We start from the raw sequence: 16,913 nt of genomic DNA, 5'->3' as shown, positions 1-16,913 counted from the left end.
CGCATGTTGTCTTGACACTTGTTGGTATATTCCAACACTGACACATAAGAAAAAGTCACTGAATACAAGCTAGCAAAAGCGTGAAAGAAACAGGTAAGTAGCAAACATTTTACAAGACTTATACCTGAGGTGGGCAACAGTGTTTTAACATAAGTGTTATATGCAAGAGAGGCAAACCTCGGAGCTGCCTTTAGTACCCTCTGTATCAGGTCCACCTTCGAGTGTGTAGCGCCGGCGTACTAGAGCCCACACTTGATCAGGACAGTTGTCAGAGGTAAAAATAAAACCTTGAAAGTGGTGCCTTGATGCTGGTGGAGGGCTCTTGGTTCAAGGAATTGGAGTAACTTTCAATTTCCTGTTATCAAACCTGATTTACTTTCAATCCCCAAGCGCTGCACAGCCCCCCTCCATGATTGTGATGATAACCCAGAACTGAAAGCTTTGCTCACTAAAAAAAAATCCAAGAGAACTGGACTAACTATTTTAAATCCCTGAGAACCAAGAGAGACATGATCATAACATACAAAATACGTTAGTGATACTAAGAGAGAGAGATAAGGTCTGGATGAGAAAATAGTGGATGTGGGGTTGTTACGAAGCTTCAAATGCTGGTACGAAAGGTCCCAGAAAGCTAGGAGTGTGTCTAAAACTGGTCAATAGTGATATCGATGCACACACACACACACACACATACATACATACATAGTTTTAAGGCGAGGTTTGATAAAGCTCATGGAGCGGGGAGAGAGAGGACCTAGTAGCAATCAGTGAAGAGGCGGGGCCAGGAGCTATGACTCGACCCCTGCAACCACAAATAGGTGAGTACACACACACACACAGAACACACACACAAACATCAACACCTACACACACACACAAACATCAACACCTACACACACACAAACATCAACACCTACACACACACACACAATCAACACCTACACACACACACACACACAAACATCAACACCTACACACACACACACACACACAAACATCAACACCTACACACACACACACACACACACACACACACACACACACACACACACACACACACACACAAACATCACCTACACACACACACACACACAAAAGGTGTACGAAGGACTCATATGAACACAAATTTCCACACATACAAGTGCCTCACACACACACACACACACACACACACACGCACACGCATATACAACAGGCCTAGTGTCTAATCGACACGTGCCTAGGACAAAATGGTAACTAACACACACACACACACACATCAGGAGGCCAAGGCAAGAGTATGACGAGAGCAATAGAGCGATGATTGACACACTGGCTGCAGTGGCCAGAAGAGCTCATGCATGCAGGGGAAAGCTCCTGATCATGGGTGACTTTAACCACAAGGAAATCGATTGGGAGAACTTGGAGCCACATGGGGACCAAGATACATGGAGGGCTAAGGTGATGGAGGTGGTATTGGAAAACTTCATGTACCAACACGTAAGGGACACTACAAGAGAGAGAGGAGAGGATGAACCAGCAAGACTGGACCTAGTATTCACCCTGAGTAGTGCAAATATTGAGGACATCACATACGAAAGACCCCTTGGGGCCAGCGATCATGTGGTTTCAAGCTTCGAATATACAGTAGAGCTACAAGTGCAGGGGGAAGTAGGAAGGCCAGGGCGAATGAAGCCAAACTACAAGAAAGGGGACTACACGGGAATGAAGAACTTCCTGAACGGGGTTCAGTGGGATAGAACTGGCAGGGAAGCCAGTTAATGGGATGATGGAATATGTAACAACCATGTGCAAGGAGGCTGAGGAGAGGTTTGTACCCAAGGGTAACAGGAATAATGAAAAAGCCAGGATGAGCCCATGGTTCACTCAAAGGTGCAGGGAGGCAAAAACCAAGTGTGCTAGGGAATGGAAGAAATATAGAAGGCAAAGGACCCAGGAGAATAAGGAGAGCAGTCGTAGAGCCAGAAATGAATATGCACAGATAAGAAGGGAGGCCAAACAACAGTATGAAAACGAAATAGCAGCGAAAGCCAAATCTGACCCGAAGCTGTTATACAGCCACATCAGGAGGAAAACAACAGTCAAGGACCAGGTAATCAGGCTAAGGAAGGAAGGAGAGACAAGAAATGACCGTGAAGTATGCGAGGAACTCAACAAGAGATTCAAAGAAGTGTTCGCAGAGGAGACAGAAGGGGCTCCAGAAAGACGGAGAGGTGGGGCACACCACCAAGTGCTGGACACAGTACACACACCGAGGAAGTGAAGAGGCTTCTGAGTGAGCTAGATACCTCAAAGGCAATGGGGCCGGATAACACCTCTCCATGGGTCCTGAGAGAGGGAGCAGAGGCGCTATGTGTACCCCTAACAACAATATTCAGTACATCTATCGAAACAGTGAGATTGCTTGATGCATGGAAGACAGCAAATGTAGTCCCAGTCTTTAAAAAAGGAGACAGACATGAAGCACTAAACTACAGACCAGTGTCACTGACATGTTTAGTATGCAAAGTCATGGAGAAGATTATCAGAAGAAGAGTGGTGGAACACCTAGTAAGGAATGATCTCATCAACAGCAGCCAACATGGTTTCAGGGACGGGAAATCCTGTGTCACAAACCTACTGGAGTTCTATGACATGATGACAGCAGTAAGACAAGAGAGAGAGAGGGGTGGGTGGATTGCATTTTCTTGGACTGCAAGAAGGCGTTTGACACTGTTCCACACAAGAGATTAGTGCAAAAGCTGGAGGACCATGCGGGGATAACAGGGACGGCACTACAATGAATCAGGGAATACTTGTCAGAAAGACAGCAGCGAGTCATGGCACGTGACGAGGTGTCAGAGTGGGCACCTGTGACCAGCGGGGTCCCACAGGGGTCAGTCCTAGGACCAGTGCTGTTTCTGGTATTTGTGAACGACATGACGGAAGGAATAGACTCCGAAGTGTCCCTGTTTGCAGATGACGTGAAGTTGATGAGAAGAATTCATTCGATCGAAGACCAGGCAGAACTACAAAGGGATCTGAACAGGCTTCAGACCTGGTACAGCAATTGGCTCCTGGAGTTCAACCCTACCAAGTGCAAAGTCATGAAGATTGGCGAAGGGCAGAGAAGACCGCAGACGGAATACAGTCTAGGGGGCTAGAGACTACAAACCTCACTCAAGGAAAAAGATCTTGGGGTGAGTATAACACCAGGCACATCTCCTGAAACGCACATCAACCAAATAACTGCTGCAGCATATGGGCGCCTGGCAAACCTCAGAACAGCATTCCGACATCTTAATAAGGAATCGTTCAGGACCCTGTACACCGTCTACGTTAGGCCCATATTGGAGTATGCGGCACCAATCTGGAACCCACACCTAGCCAAGCACGTAAAGAAACTAGAGAAAGTGCAAAGGTTTGCAACAAGACTAGTCCCAGAGCTAAGAGGTATGTCCTACGAGGAGAGGTTAAGGGAAATCAACCTGACGACACTGGAGGACAGGAGAGATAGGGATGACATGATAACGACATACAAAATACTGAGAGGAATTGACAAGGTAGACAAAGACAGGATGTTCCAGAGATGGGACACAGCAACAAGGGGACACAGTTGGAAGTTGAAGACACAGATGAATCACACGGATGTTAGGAAGTACTTCTTCAGCCACAGAGTAGTCAGGAAGTGGAATAGTTTGGGAAGCGATGTAGTGGAGGCAGGATCCATACATAGCTTTAAGCAGAGGTATAATAAAGCTCACGGTTCAGGGAGAGTGACCTAGTAGCGACCAGTGAAGAGGCGGGGTCAGGAGCTTGGACTCGACCCCTGCAACCTCAACTAGGTGAGTACACACACACACAAACATGACATGACATGACGGAAGGGATAGACTCCCTATTTGCAGATGATGTAAAGTTAATGAGGAGAATTAAATCGGATGAAGATCAGGCAGGACTACTAAGAGACCTGGACAGGCTGGAAACCTGGTCCAGCAACTGGCTCCTCGAAATTAACCCCATCAAATGCAAAGTCATGAAGATTGGGGAAGGTCAAAGAAGACCGCAGACAGAGTATAGGCTAGGTGGCTAAAGACTGCAAACCTCACTCAAGGAAAAGGACCTTGGGGTGAATATAATACCAGGCACATCTCCTGAGGCGCACATCAACTAGATAACTGCTGCAGCATATGGGCGCCTGGCAAACCTCAGAATAGCGTTTCGATACCTTAGTAAGGAATCGTTCAAGACTCTGTACACCGTATACGTCAGGCCCGTACTGGAGTATGCAGCACCAGTTTGGAACCCACACCTGGTCCAGCACGTCAGGAAATTAGAGAAAGTGCAAAGGTTTGCAACAAGACTTCGCTAAAAGCGAAGAAAGATTAAGGGAAATCGGCCTGGTGACACTGGAGGACAGGAGGGTTAGGGGAGACATGATAATAACATACAAAATACTGCGAGGAATTGACAAGGTGAATATAGAGAGGATGTTCCAAAGGTGGCACACAGAAACAAGGGGTCACAATCGGAAGTTGAAAACTCAGATGAGTAGAGGGGATGTTAGGAAGTATTTCTTTAGTCATAGAATTGTCAGGAAGTGGAATAGTCTGGAAAGTGACGTAGTGGAGGCAGGAACCATACATAGTTTTAAGATGAGGGTTGATAAAGCTCATGGAGCAGGGACAGAGAGGACCTAGTAGCGACCAGTGAAGAGGCTGGGCCAGGAGCTGTGAATCGACCCCTGCAACCACAAATAGGTGAGTACATACAAACACGCACACACGTGTACATACAAACTGATGAAAATAATAGAACATGGATGCAAATGATGATAAAAGGACAAAAAATGATAGGAAGATCGATGAAAATGATGGAAATATTGCAACTGAAAGACCAGTACACGTAGCTTCTCTAGTTCAAGTCTAGCACCTAAACAACTGGGTCATTAAATAACTATCATCAGGAACCTGAGGTGAATCATTGTTGTTAGGAACTTACACATTGAGTCACTGTTAGGAACCTACACATTGAGTCACTGTTGTTAGGAAAACCTTTACATCGAGTCACTGTTAGCAACCTACACAATGAATCACTGTTGTCAGGAACTTTTACAATGGATCATTGTTATTAGGAACGTACACACTCGATCACTGTTAAGAACCTACACACTACAGATCACTGTTAGGAACCTACACACTACAGATCACTGTTAGGAACCTACACACTACAGATCACTGTTAAGAACCTACACACTACAGATCACTGTTAGGAACCAACACACTACAGATCACTGTTAGGAACCTACACACTACAGATCACTGTTAGGCACCTACACACTACAGATCACTGTTAGGAACCTACACACTACAGATCACTGTTAAGAGCCTACACACTACAGATCACTGTTAGGAACCTACACACTACAGATCACTGTTAGGAACCTACACACTACAGATCGCTGTTAGGAACCTACACAATGGATCATTAATACATAGCGCATTACTTATGTTCCATACTACTCTATTATTCTGCACCCTGCATTCAACCTTCCAAGGGTTGACGCAGGCTTTTGATCCAATGAATTGGTACTGCCCTCTATATCCTTGGATCAAACCTGATTACCCTCTATGCCCCGGCCGCTGTATGACCCCCATACTAATTTTAGGGCTGTCCTCTCACATGAACCGAGAAAGAGAAAGAGAAAGAGAGAGAGAGAGAGAGAGAGAGAGAGAGAGAGAGAGAGACAGACAGACAGACAGACAGACAGACAGACAGACAGACAGACACACACACACACACACACACACACACACACACACACACACACACACACACACACACAAACAAAAAGAGAGAGAGGGAGAGAGAGAGGGAGAGAGAGAGGGAGAGAGAGAGGGAGAGAGAGAGAGGGAGAGAGAAAGGGAGAGAGAGAGAGAGAGAGAGAGAGAGAGAGAGAGAGAGACATGCGGCAGGTCTGCCTCTCCAAGACTCTCACATTTTAATTAGAACATGATCTCAAGACCTGGTCCTAGCCACCGTAATTACGCCATGATGAAATGTTCTCACAAAAACCAATGGATATTCTGAATTTTTTAATGAAACGAAGCTTTTATGTGGGAGGATGATCGAGGGGAGGGGCGGGGGTTATGTTGGGAATGATTGATGGGAGGGGGAATTATGTTGGGAGTGATTGGTTGGAGGAGAGAGGGGGTTATGCTCGTAATGACTGGTGGGAGGGGGAGAGGCGATATTATGCTAGGAATGATTGGTAGGAGGGTATATTATGCTGGTAATGATTACCAGGCGGTGGGTATTATGCTGAGAATGATTTCTGGGAGGGGGAGAGTGGAGTATTATGCTGGAAGTGTAGTAAAATAACACACACACGTACATTATTAGAATATTCAATTAAGAATAAAGTTGAGCCACGGATGGTTTCTTCATTTCTATTTTATTTCTTCCGTAAAACATTGAAGCACTGCACGTGTCTTTTATTTCACATTTGTTGGTATTTATACCAGCAATGGAAAAGAGCGAGACAGACAGACAACTCAGATAACGACTGAGGACCTAGCAAAACAATGACAGGAGGCTGCAGGAAGCTTGAATAACAGGACGAAGAAATGACTAGTGGGTACAACTTGACTCTTCCTTATTGTCTGCAGTACGTAACTTAGATACAGCAGGACGAACAGACATGTGGAATACAGGGAAGGAGCCCCTGATGGATGCAGAACTGCTGGAAAGCTGAAGGATAGAACACAACAGCATATAACAATTAGAGTCTGGAGGATGACGGAGTTTGTACACAAGCAGAACTCGGGACAACTACGTAAGGATAAGAGAGCAAAGATATCGTTAACTGAAAATGAGTTACATGATTTACAAAGCAATACAACAGTTTGTTTATTTGGTGCATTTAACATAAAAACTTGCTAACATTGTTAGCAAGAATGAAGATTGCGAGTTAACATCGTTAACTCGCAATCTTCATTCCCAATTTACAGCTGTCGGAACAATTTACTATGAATACCAATTTCCGACAAATTATTTTTTATGGGCTAATACACATATATCAGGAGGAAGACGCTCTGAGCAAGCACTAGTCAGAGGTTCGCATTTAGACTAGTCATGTAGTTACTACTAATATTATTAGACTTAATAATGAAATCGAAAGAAAAATGACCCATTGAAGATAGATCAGAGCTATTACAGCATCCAACATACTCAGAGGATTTAAAAGGCTGGCAGTGCCGGGTTAAGGGTCAGAGATGGAAGCTAAACACATGACTAAGCCAAAGAGAAGGACGTGATAGAGGCAAGATTCTCATTCTCTCTCTCTCATTCTATCTCTCATTCTCTCTCTCTCTATTCTCTCTCTCTCTATTCTCTCTCTCTCTATTCTCTCTCATTCTCTCATTCTCTCTCTCTCTCTCTCTCTCTCTCTCTCTCTCTCTCCTGTACATATACATAGTATGTGTCTGCATTCAATAACTTCAAAGACATAAGAAAAACAAACATTTTCACTCTACCAGTGTGAAGATTGGAACCCACAATATTCACACCGTGCCAGGGCAGAACGTTAACATTATGGCGAATTTAGACCTTTTTGCCATCAATGCCACATAACTTTTTGATGAAAGCAAATACCTCCGCGTGTTACCCTGAAGTCGGGCACACGTGGCCTGATCAACACCTCACAGCAATTCCAACTTGCCCATCTCTTATATGTCATCCCAGGCGTGAACTTTACAATAACTAGGAAGACACGATCTAGTAGTGTGAGAGGGTTCGAACACACACTGAGGGTTCGAACACACACCCTGCCTGCAAATGAACAGGCCTTTTATTTCTGTGTATTTTAATCATTTACAGTTAAAACAAATCTGAAAAGTTCATTAGGCACATTAACTCTTAATGCCCCTCAAGGGAGGTTCCTTGACGCTGGTGAGGGGCTCTTGATCTAGGGAATTGGATCTGTGCTCCAGTTCCATGAATTAAGCCTAAATACCTTCCATTCTCCCTATACAGGAGCTGTATAACCCCTATGGGTTTAGCGCTCCCCCATTATAATAATATCTTCACGATTATAATAATTTCTTCACCAAACATGTGCAAATTTATATTTAGCATATAGCAATAAACTGGAAGTCCAAACACCTTGTAAAGCAAGTATGACAGTCGGTTACAAGGTCAGCAACCGAGAAGCCGGTTCCAGGTGGGGTCAGGAGTGAAGAATTTGGCAAGTACAACGTGATGAGTTCATTCCAGTGAGTACAACATGGTGAGTTCAACCCAGTGAGTGCAACATGGTGAGTTCAATCAAGTGAGTGCAACATGGTGAGTTCAACCCAGTGAGTGCAACATGGTGAGTTCAACCCAGTGAGTGCAACATGGTGAGTTCAATCCAGTGAGTGCAACATGGTGAGTTCAACCCAGTGAGTGCAACATGGTGAGTTCAACCCAGTGAGTACAACATGGTGAGTTCAACCCAGTGAGTGCAGCATGGTGAGTTCAATCCAGTGAGTGCAACATGGTGAGTTCAACCCAGTGAGTGCAACATGGTGAGTTCAACCCAGTGAGTGCAACATGGTGAGTTCAACCCAGTGAGTGCAACATGGTGAGTTCAGCCCAGTGAGTACAACATGGTAAGTTCATTGCAGTGAGTGCAACATGGTGAGTTCAATCCAGTGAGTGCAACATGGTGAGTTCATCCCAGTGAGTGCAACATGGTGAGTTCAACCCAGTGAGTGCAACATGGTGAGTTCAACCCAGTGAGTGCAACATGGTGAGTTCAACCCAGTGAGTGCAACATGGTGAGTTCAACCCAGTGAGTGCAACATGGTGAGTTCAATCCAGTGAGTGCAACATGGTGAGTTCAACCCAGTGAGTGCAACATGGTGAGTTCAACCCAGTGAGTGCAACATGGTGAGTTCAGCCCAGTGAGTACAACATGGTGAGTTCATCCCAGTGAGTGCAACATGGTGAGTTCAATCCAGTGAGTGCAACATGGTGAGTTCAACCCAGTGAGTGCAACATGGTGAGTTCATCCCAGTGAGTGCAACATGGTGAGTTCAACCCAGTGAGTGCAACATGGTGAGTTCAACCCAGTGAGTGCAACATGGTGAGTTCAACCCAGTGAGTGCAACATGGTGAGTTCAACCCAGTGAGTGCAACATGGTGAGTTCAACCCAGTGAGTGCAACATGGTGAGTTCAACCCAGTGAGTGCAACATGGTGAGTTCATCCCAGTGACGCAACATGGTGAGTTCATCCCAGTGAGTGCAACATGGTGAGTTCAACCCAGTGAGTGCAACATGGTGAGTTCAACCCAGTGAGTGCAACATGGTGAGTTCATCCCAGTGAGTGCAACATGGTGAGTTCAACCCAGTGAGTGCAACATGGTGAGTTCAACCCAGTGAGTGCAACATGGTGAGTTCATCCCAGTGAGTGCAACATGGTGAGTTCATCCCAGTGAGTGCAACATGGTGAGTTCATCCCAGTGAGTGCAACATGGTGAGTTCAACCCAGTGAGTGCAACATGGTGAGTTCAACCCAGTGAGTGCAACATGGTGAGTTCATCCCAGTGAGTGCAACATGGTGAGTTCATCCCAGTGAGTGCAACATGGTGAGTTCAACCCAGTGAGTGCAACATGGTGAGTTCAACCCAGTGAGTGCAACATGGTGAGTTCAACCCAGTGAGTGCAACATGGTGAGTTCAACCCAGTGAGTGCAACATGGTGAGTTCATCCCAGTGAGTGCAACATGGTGAGTTCATCCCAGTGAGTGCAACATGGTGAGTTCATCCCAGTGAGTGCAACATGGTGAGTTCATCCCAGTGAGTGCAACATAGTGAGTTCAATCCAGTGAGTGCAACATGGTGAGTTCAACCCAGTGAGTGCAACATGGTGAGTTCATCCCAGTGAGTGCAACATGGTGAGTTCAAGTGAGTGCAACATGGTGAGTTCAACCCAGTGAGTACAACATGGTGAGTTCATCCCAGTGAGTGCAACATGGTGAGTTCAACCCAGTGAGTGCAACATGGTGAGTTCATCCCAGTGAGTGCAACATGGTGAGTTCAGTGAGTGCCCAGTGAGTGCAACATGGTGAGTTCATCCCAGTGAGTGCAACATGGTGAGTTCATCCCAGTGAGTGCAACATGGTGAGTTCATCCCAGTGAGTGCAACATGGTGAGTTCATCCCAGTGAGTGCAACATGGTGAGTTCAACATGGTGAGTTCATCCCAGTGAGTGCAACATGGTGAGTTCATCCCAGTGAGTGCAACATGGTGAGTTCATCCCAGTGAGTGCAACATGGTGAGTTCAACCCAGTGAGTGCAACATGGTGAGTTCATCCCAGTGAGTGCAACATGGTGAGTTCATCCCAGTGAGTGCAACATAGTGAGTTCATCCCAGTGAGTGCAACATGGTGAGTTCATCCCAGTGAGTGCAGCATAGTGAGTTCATCCCAGTGAGTGCAACATGGTGAGTTCAACCCAGTGAGTGCAACATGGTGAGTTCATCCCAGTGAGTACAACATGGTGAGTTCATCCCAGTGAGTGCAACATGGTGAGTTCATCCCAGTGAGTGCAACATGGTGAGTTCAATCCAGTGAGTGCAACATGGTGAGTTCAACCCAGTGAGTGCAACATGGTGAGTTCATCCCAGTGAGTGCAACATGGTGAGTTCAACCCAGTGAGTGCAACATGGTGAGTTCAACCCAGTGAGTGCAACATGGTGAGTTCATCCCAGTGAGTGCAACATGGTGAGTTCAACCCAGTGAGTGCAACATGGTGAGTTCATCCCAGTGACGCAACATGGTGAGTTCGGCCCAGTGAGTGCAACATGGTGAGTTCATCCCAGTGAGTGCAACATGGTGAGTTCATCCCAGTGAGTGCAACATGGTGAGTTCATCCCAGTGAGTGCAACATGGTGAGTTCATCCCAGTGAGTGCAACATGGTGAGTTCATCCCAGTGAGTGCAACATGGTGAGTTCAACCCAGTGAGTGCAACATGGTGAGTTCAGCCCAGTGAGTGCAACATGGTGAGTTCATCCCAGTGAGTGCAACATAGTGAGTTCATCCCAGTGAGTGCAACATGGTGAGTTCATCCCAGTGAGTGCAGCATAGTGAGTTCATCCCAGTGAGTGCAACATGGTGAGTTCAACCCAGTGAGTGCAACATGGTGAGTTCATCCCAGTGAGTGCAACATGGTGAGTTCAACCCAGTGAGTGCAACGTGGTGAGTTCATCCCAGTGAGTGCAACATGGTGAGTTCATCCCAGTGAGTGCAACATGGTGAGTTCAACCCAGTGAGTGCAACATGGTGAGTTCATCCCAGTGAGTGCAACATGGTGAGTTCAACCCAGTGAGTGCAACATGGTGAGTGCATCCCAGTGACGCAACATGGTGAGTTCGGCCCAGTGAGTGCAACATGGTGAGTTCATCCCAGTGAGTGCAACATGGTGAGTTCATCCCATTGAGTGCAACATGGTGAGTTCATCCCAGTGAGTGCAACATGGTGAGTTCATCCCAGTGAGTGCAACATGGTGAGTTCATCCCAGTGAGTGCAACATGGTGAGTTCAACCCAGTGAGTGCAACATGGTGAGTTCAGCCCAGTGAGTGCAACATGGTGAGTTCATCCCAGTGAGTGCAACATAGTGAGTTCATCCCAGTGAGTGCAACATGGTGAGTTCATCCCAGTGAGTGCAGCATAGTGAGTTCATCCCAGTGAGTGCAACATGGTGAGTTCAACCCAGTGAGTGCAACATGGTGAGTTCATCCCAGTGAGTGCAACATGGTGAGTTCAACCCAGTGAGTGCAACGTGGTGAGTTCATCCCAGTGAGTGCAACATGGTGAGTTCATCCCAGTGAGTGCAACATGGTGAGTTCAACCCAGTGAGTGCAGCGTGGTGAGTTCATCCGAGTGAGTGCAACATGGTGAGTTCATCCCAGTGAGTGCAACATGGTGAGTTCATCCCAGTGAGTGCAGCATAGTGAGTTCATCCCAGTGAGTGCAACATGGTGAGTTCAACCCAGTGAGTGCAACATGGTGAGTTCATCCCAGTGAGTGCAACATGGTGAGTTCATCCCAGTGAGTGCAACGTGGTGAGTTCATCCCAGTGAGTGCAACATAGTGAGTTCATCCCAGTGAGTGCAACATGGTGAGTTCATCCCAGTGTGTGCAACATGGTGAGTTCAACCCAGTGAGTGCAACTTGGTGAGTGCAAAAGTGAGTGGAACATGGTGAGTGCAACTTGGTGAGTGCAACTTTGTGAAGACCTCCACGTACACACGCGCACAATTTTTCTGCTCCTCTTTCAATAAAGGCGGCATTTTTCTCCATGATAATTAATTGTCCCAGAAGGAAGAAGAGGCTTCTATTGTTTCAAAGATGCTGCCTCGTTTGTTGCGACACCTCCCCCCCCCCTCCCTTCAGCGACCTGATCACCCTCTGTGGGGGAGGGGGGGAAGGGAAGGAAGAGTAGACACGATGATTGGTGGGATGGGAGGAAGGTGGGAGAGGAGCAGATGTAGGGAGGACATTGTATATTGAAAGGAAGGAAGAGGAGCAAGGGTTAAAAGTGTCAGAGGATAATTATACTCGCAAACTTCAATTTAAATCTCTACTTTTTACCGCTTATGATGCAAGCAATAATGGATTTAAGTTGGATAAATTTAGATTTAGAAAGGACATAGGTAAGTACTGGTTTTCTAACAGAGTTGTAGATGCGTGGAACAGTCTTCCCAGTGGGGTGATAGAGGCTAGGACCTTGGGTAGCTTTAAGAAGAGACTGGACAAATATATGAGTGGGAGGGACTGCGTTTGATTGGTGACATTGGGTACGGGAGTTATTTCTAGGGAAGCTTTAGGTAGTAGTCGTTTTGATAAGGACCTGCCTCGCATGGGCCAGTAGGCCTTCTGCAGTGTTCCTCCATTCTTATGTTCTTAAGCACTTGTATAATAATAATAATAATAATAATAATAATAAATAATAATTAGTACAAATCAGTCAAGGATCCGAGAAAGGTATCCCGGGTATCCTAAAACCCCAGCCGGCTCTAAGAGGTTCTGCATCTAACAGCTTATTTAAAAAGTTTCCCAAGAAATGCTTTTATCTATTTCTCATTATGAAACATAAAAATAGGGAATGAGATGAAATTCAATGCTCGGCCTTTTTTCAGTGAGGCCATTTATTAAAGTATTACGCATTGTTGATAGGTGCAAGCTAGAGATGATATTAGCCGTTCAGAACATCTACCTAGCAATGTTAGACTCAATTTATTCGGGCCCACTGTCTATTCTTGGTCCAGTGAATTCAAATGTACTTCATCCAGTCATATCCTGACCTCTGGCAATGTTGACAGTTTTTTTGGCCGGTAATGAAGGTTCCCTAACTGGATCAGGGACATGCATCTTTGCGGCAAAATGATAAACAATTAAGTCAGTCTTTTCATGGACGCTGGTAGTGACGGTCCCATCCAGTCATGTACGAGGTGCAGTGATTTTATCTGATGAATATCCTTCTCAGACCTTAACCAAGGACCACTATGTTTTTAAGCCAGGTTTTGGAGCTCACTCTTCCTGATCCCAGTTTCGGTTTGTGTCAGTCCCCTCATCTAGAGATGACCAAATTATGGATTTCCTCCATAGGGTTGTCTGTGGAGGTTATTCTTTCGTTAATGAAAGCCAAACCAAGGAAGACGAATTTTATCTGCATTGGAGATTAAAGATATATTTAGTGAGGTCGTTAACAACACCTTGTAGAAGGATATTAAATTCGTAAGCGGCAAATCTCCAAGCAAAGAATTATCAGTTCCCTTTCTTCCATAGTCCGGTTGTGCGAGATGTGGTATCTGTAGCGTTGTAAACACAGCCTTGTGACTGGATAAGCCAACACAAGCAAGAAGTGTATAAGTGGGTGTGCCTTCAGAAAGATTACTAAATTATGAGTTGAGGGAGGAGTCAGAGATATGAGTAGGGAAGTCTACTAAGTATTTCATATAAAACACTGCAAGAAGTTCATTAAAATCCCTCTGTACAACATGTTGGTTCATCATCAATATTATGTTGACATGTTAAAGTGGAATTGAGTCTACATTTTCCATCGGAAAGTTAACTGGGTCTTCTCTCTGCCAATGATATCTATGCATAACCTCTATTGGTAGAAGAGCTTATACATAGACTGAAGATAATTTTCAGGTCACTAAGGATCTCTCTCTCTCTCTCTCTCTCTCTCTCTCTCTCTCTCTCTCTCTCTCTCTCTCCTCTCCTCTCCTCTCCTCTCCTCTCCTCTCCTCTCCTCTCTCTCCCACCCCACCAATATGGCCAGAACCCCTTACCCTCCTAACCACCCCTCACTAGTCTGTCCAACGCCCCTCCTACCACCCCTCTTTCCCTGTCCAGTGTGTCCAGCTCCCCCCCTCCCCCATCCTCTCTGTAGGCTGGTCACACTCTGCAGGTCTCCTCCATTAGCAGGCAATGAATGGTGAGGGAGGGGGCCGGGCTGCCGCGTTCCCACACTCCCCACAACGATTACAAGAAAACGGCTGGGAACCCCCTCTCTGTCGATATACTTTTCTCATAGTGATGCTGCTCCAGTTACGACTGTCTCTGAGGGTGGGGTGGGGGTGATACTCCCCACTGGCTGGAGGAGTGGGGGTGATACTCTCCACTAGCTGGAGGTGTGAGGATAATACTCCCCACTAGCTGGAGGTGTGAGGATAATGCTCCCCACTAGCTGGAGGTGTGAGGATAATACTCCCCACTAGCTGGAGGTGTGAGGATAATGCTCCCCACTAGCTGGAGGTGTGAGGATAATACTCCCCACTAGCTGGAGGTGTGAGGATAATACTCCCCACTAGCTGGAGGTGTGAGGATAATACTCCCCACTAGCTGGAGGTGTGAGGATAATACTCCCCACTAGCTGGAGGTGTGAGGATAATACTCCCCACTAGCTGAAGGTGTGGGCGTGATACACACTTCCACTAGCTGGAGGTACAGAGGTGATAGGCACACCTCACTAGTTAGGCTATCAGAACTATCACAACAACTACCGGAGGGGGGTACTTAGTCAATTTTTATAAACCTATTCATCAGATTTGGTAGTCGCTTACTAGCCCCTGCTCTCGACTACCAACGAACGGTCACACACTGTTGCTGGCCGCGTGAACCTTATCATACTTGCTCTTAAAAGTGTAGTAACTGCCCGAAATGTTCTGTATAATTAAGAACTTACTATAAAGTATGCTAATAATGTCGACTAATCTCATGTCAATTGAATAATGTAGGTATTTTTGAGAAAGATAATTTAATATTATTACTGTCAGAGTGCAGCTTGTACTTTAAGCAGGTGACTGTTTAAAGTCTTTAACAGTGATTGACTTTGAGTCAACGTTAGTTGATTACCGGTTTTATGATCTCCTGTACAGAGTTGTTAGCAGATATACTTTATTTACTGTTGATGAACAAGATACATGCGAAACACTTTGGTATCTCCATTTCTGAAACGTTTTGTCCGCACAGCTGACTTCTTGAGTCGAATACAGAGGAAGCTAAAACTCCTGTTATGATATTCCTGTTATATAATTAGTTAACTTTAACCGAGTAACTTTTACTGGTAGAGGCGAAACTAACCTAACCAAACGTAACCTAATTTCAGTAGCTTAAGTCGAGAAATTTGCTCCGAACCGTATGTGAGAATTTCACTTAGAATTTACGAAGTAATTTTTGACATTCCCGTCTCCTTGTCTCCAGTCTGCTCCTCTCATTGTCTCTCTGCCGCGTCTTGTCATAACTGACTATCTTAGACGTTAAAATCGTGTTTTCTCTGGTTTATATGTTTTCCTGTGTTGCAAGGTTTAGCTTCTTAAAAATAAATGATCACCTTTACACACAGAAATGGCCACCCGCCAGTACTGTTACCTGTCCTCAGAGAACTATTGACTCCAGGTTCCCAAAAAGCAGATGGAGAGCATTATGGCTGTACATGCACAAATAACCCCACACTTAGAACGTTTCGGCCTTGAATCAAATCGGACGGAAACGTCATCATAAGTTTCAAGTTCTTGAGTGCCGGTTATTTGTGTATTGTTCTAGCCATGTTACTGTGATTTTTTATTCTTTATTAAAGCTTTCGGTTGTCGTGAGTGTCTCCTCTCAGTTCAGTATCAAATCTCTGGACTCTCTCTATCCTTGATGTGCTTTCACATATGGAGGCTTCATGCTGGTGCTGCGTACTCAATGATACGTCTCTAGCCTATTCGGTAATTAGGGCAGGCAACTTCTTAGTGTTAGCATCTGGCAACACGGGATGTATTGGGACATTTCCAGCGTGTAGTTTTACACGTACTGTAAAGAAATTTAGGGAATGTGTTGCATCATGTGCTTCGTATACAGCTGTATACACAAACACACACACGGAGCAGGGAGGGAATGACCCAGTAGCGACCAGTGAAGAGGCGGGGCCAGGAACTATGAATCGACCTCTGCAACCACAATTAGGAAAGTACAATGTGCTCTCCAGGTGATATATTTATTATGTTGTTAATCCTGAGGTGCTTACACTTTTCTGAGGTACTCTTGCTTCTGTAACCCTTCCAAGGCTGTGTTCCGTATCTGGTCTTTCTCTCCCATTTTTCATAACCTTGCCCTTGAGGCCAGCAGTAACAGCCTGGCTAGTCAGGTCTGTGACTGGGCCGCAGGAGTGTTGAACCCCGGAAGTATCCTTGATGGTGTTGATATTTAAGATGTGATGTGAACATTCCACGTCACCTTCACTGCCACGTCACCTTCACTACCATGTCACCTTCACTGCCACGTCACCTTCACTACCACGTCACCTTCACTGCCACGTCACCTTCACTACCATGTCACCTTCACTGCCACGTCACCTTCACTGCCACGTCACCTTCACTGCCACGTCACCTTCACT

Source organism: Cherax quadricarinatus, chromosome 67 (assembly GCF_038502225.1).
Source record: "Cherax quadricarinatus isolate ZL_2023a chromosome 67, ASM3850222v1, whole genome shotgun sequence".
Lineage (NCBI taxonomy): Eukaryota > Metazoa > Arthropoda > Malacostraca > Decapoda > Parastacidae > Cherax > Cherax quadricarinatus.
This window is presented reverse-complemented; position numbering follows the sequence as displayed.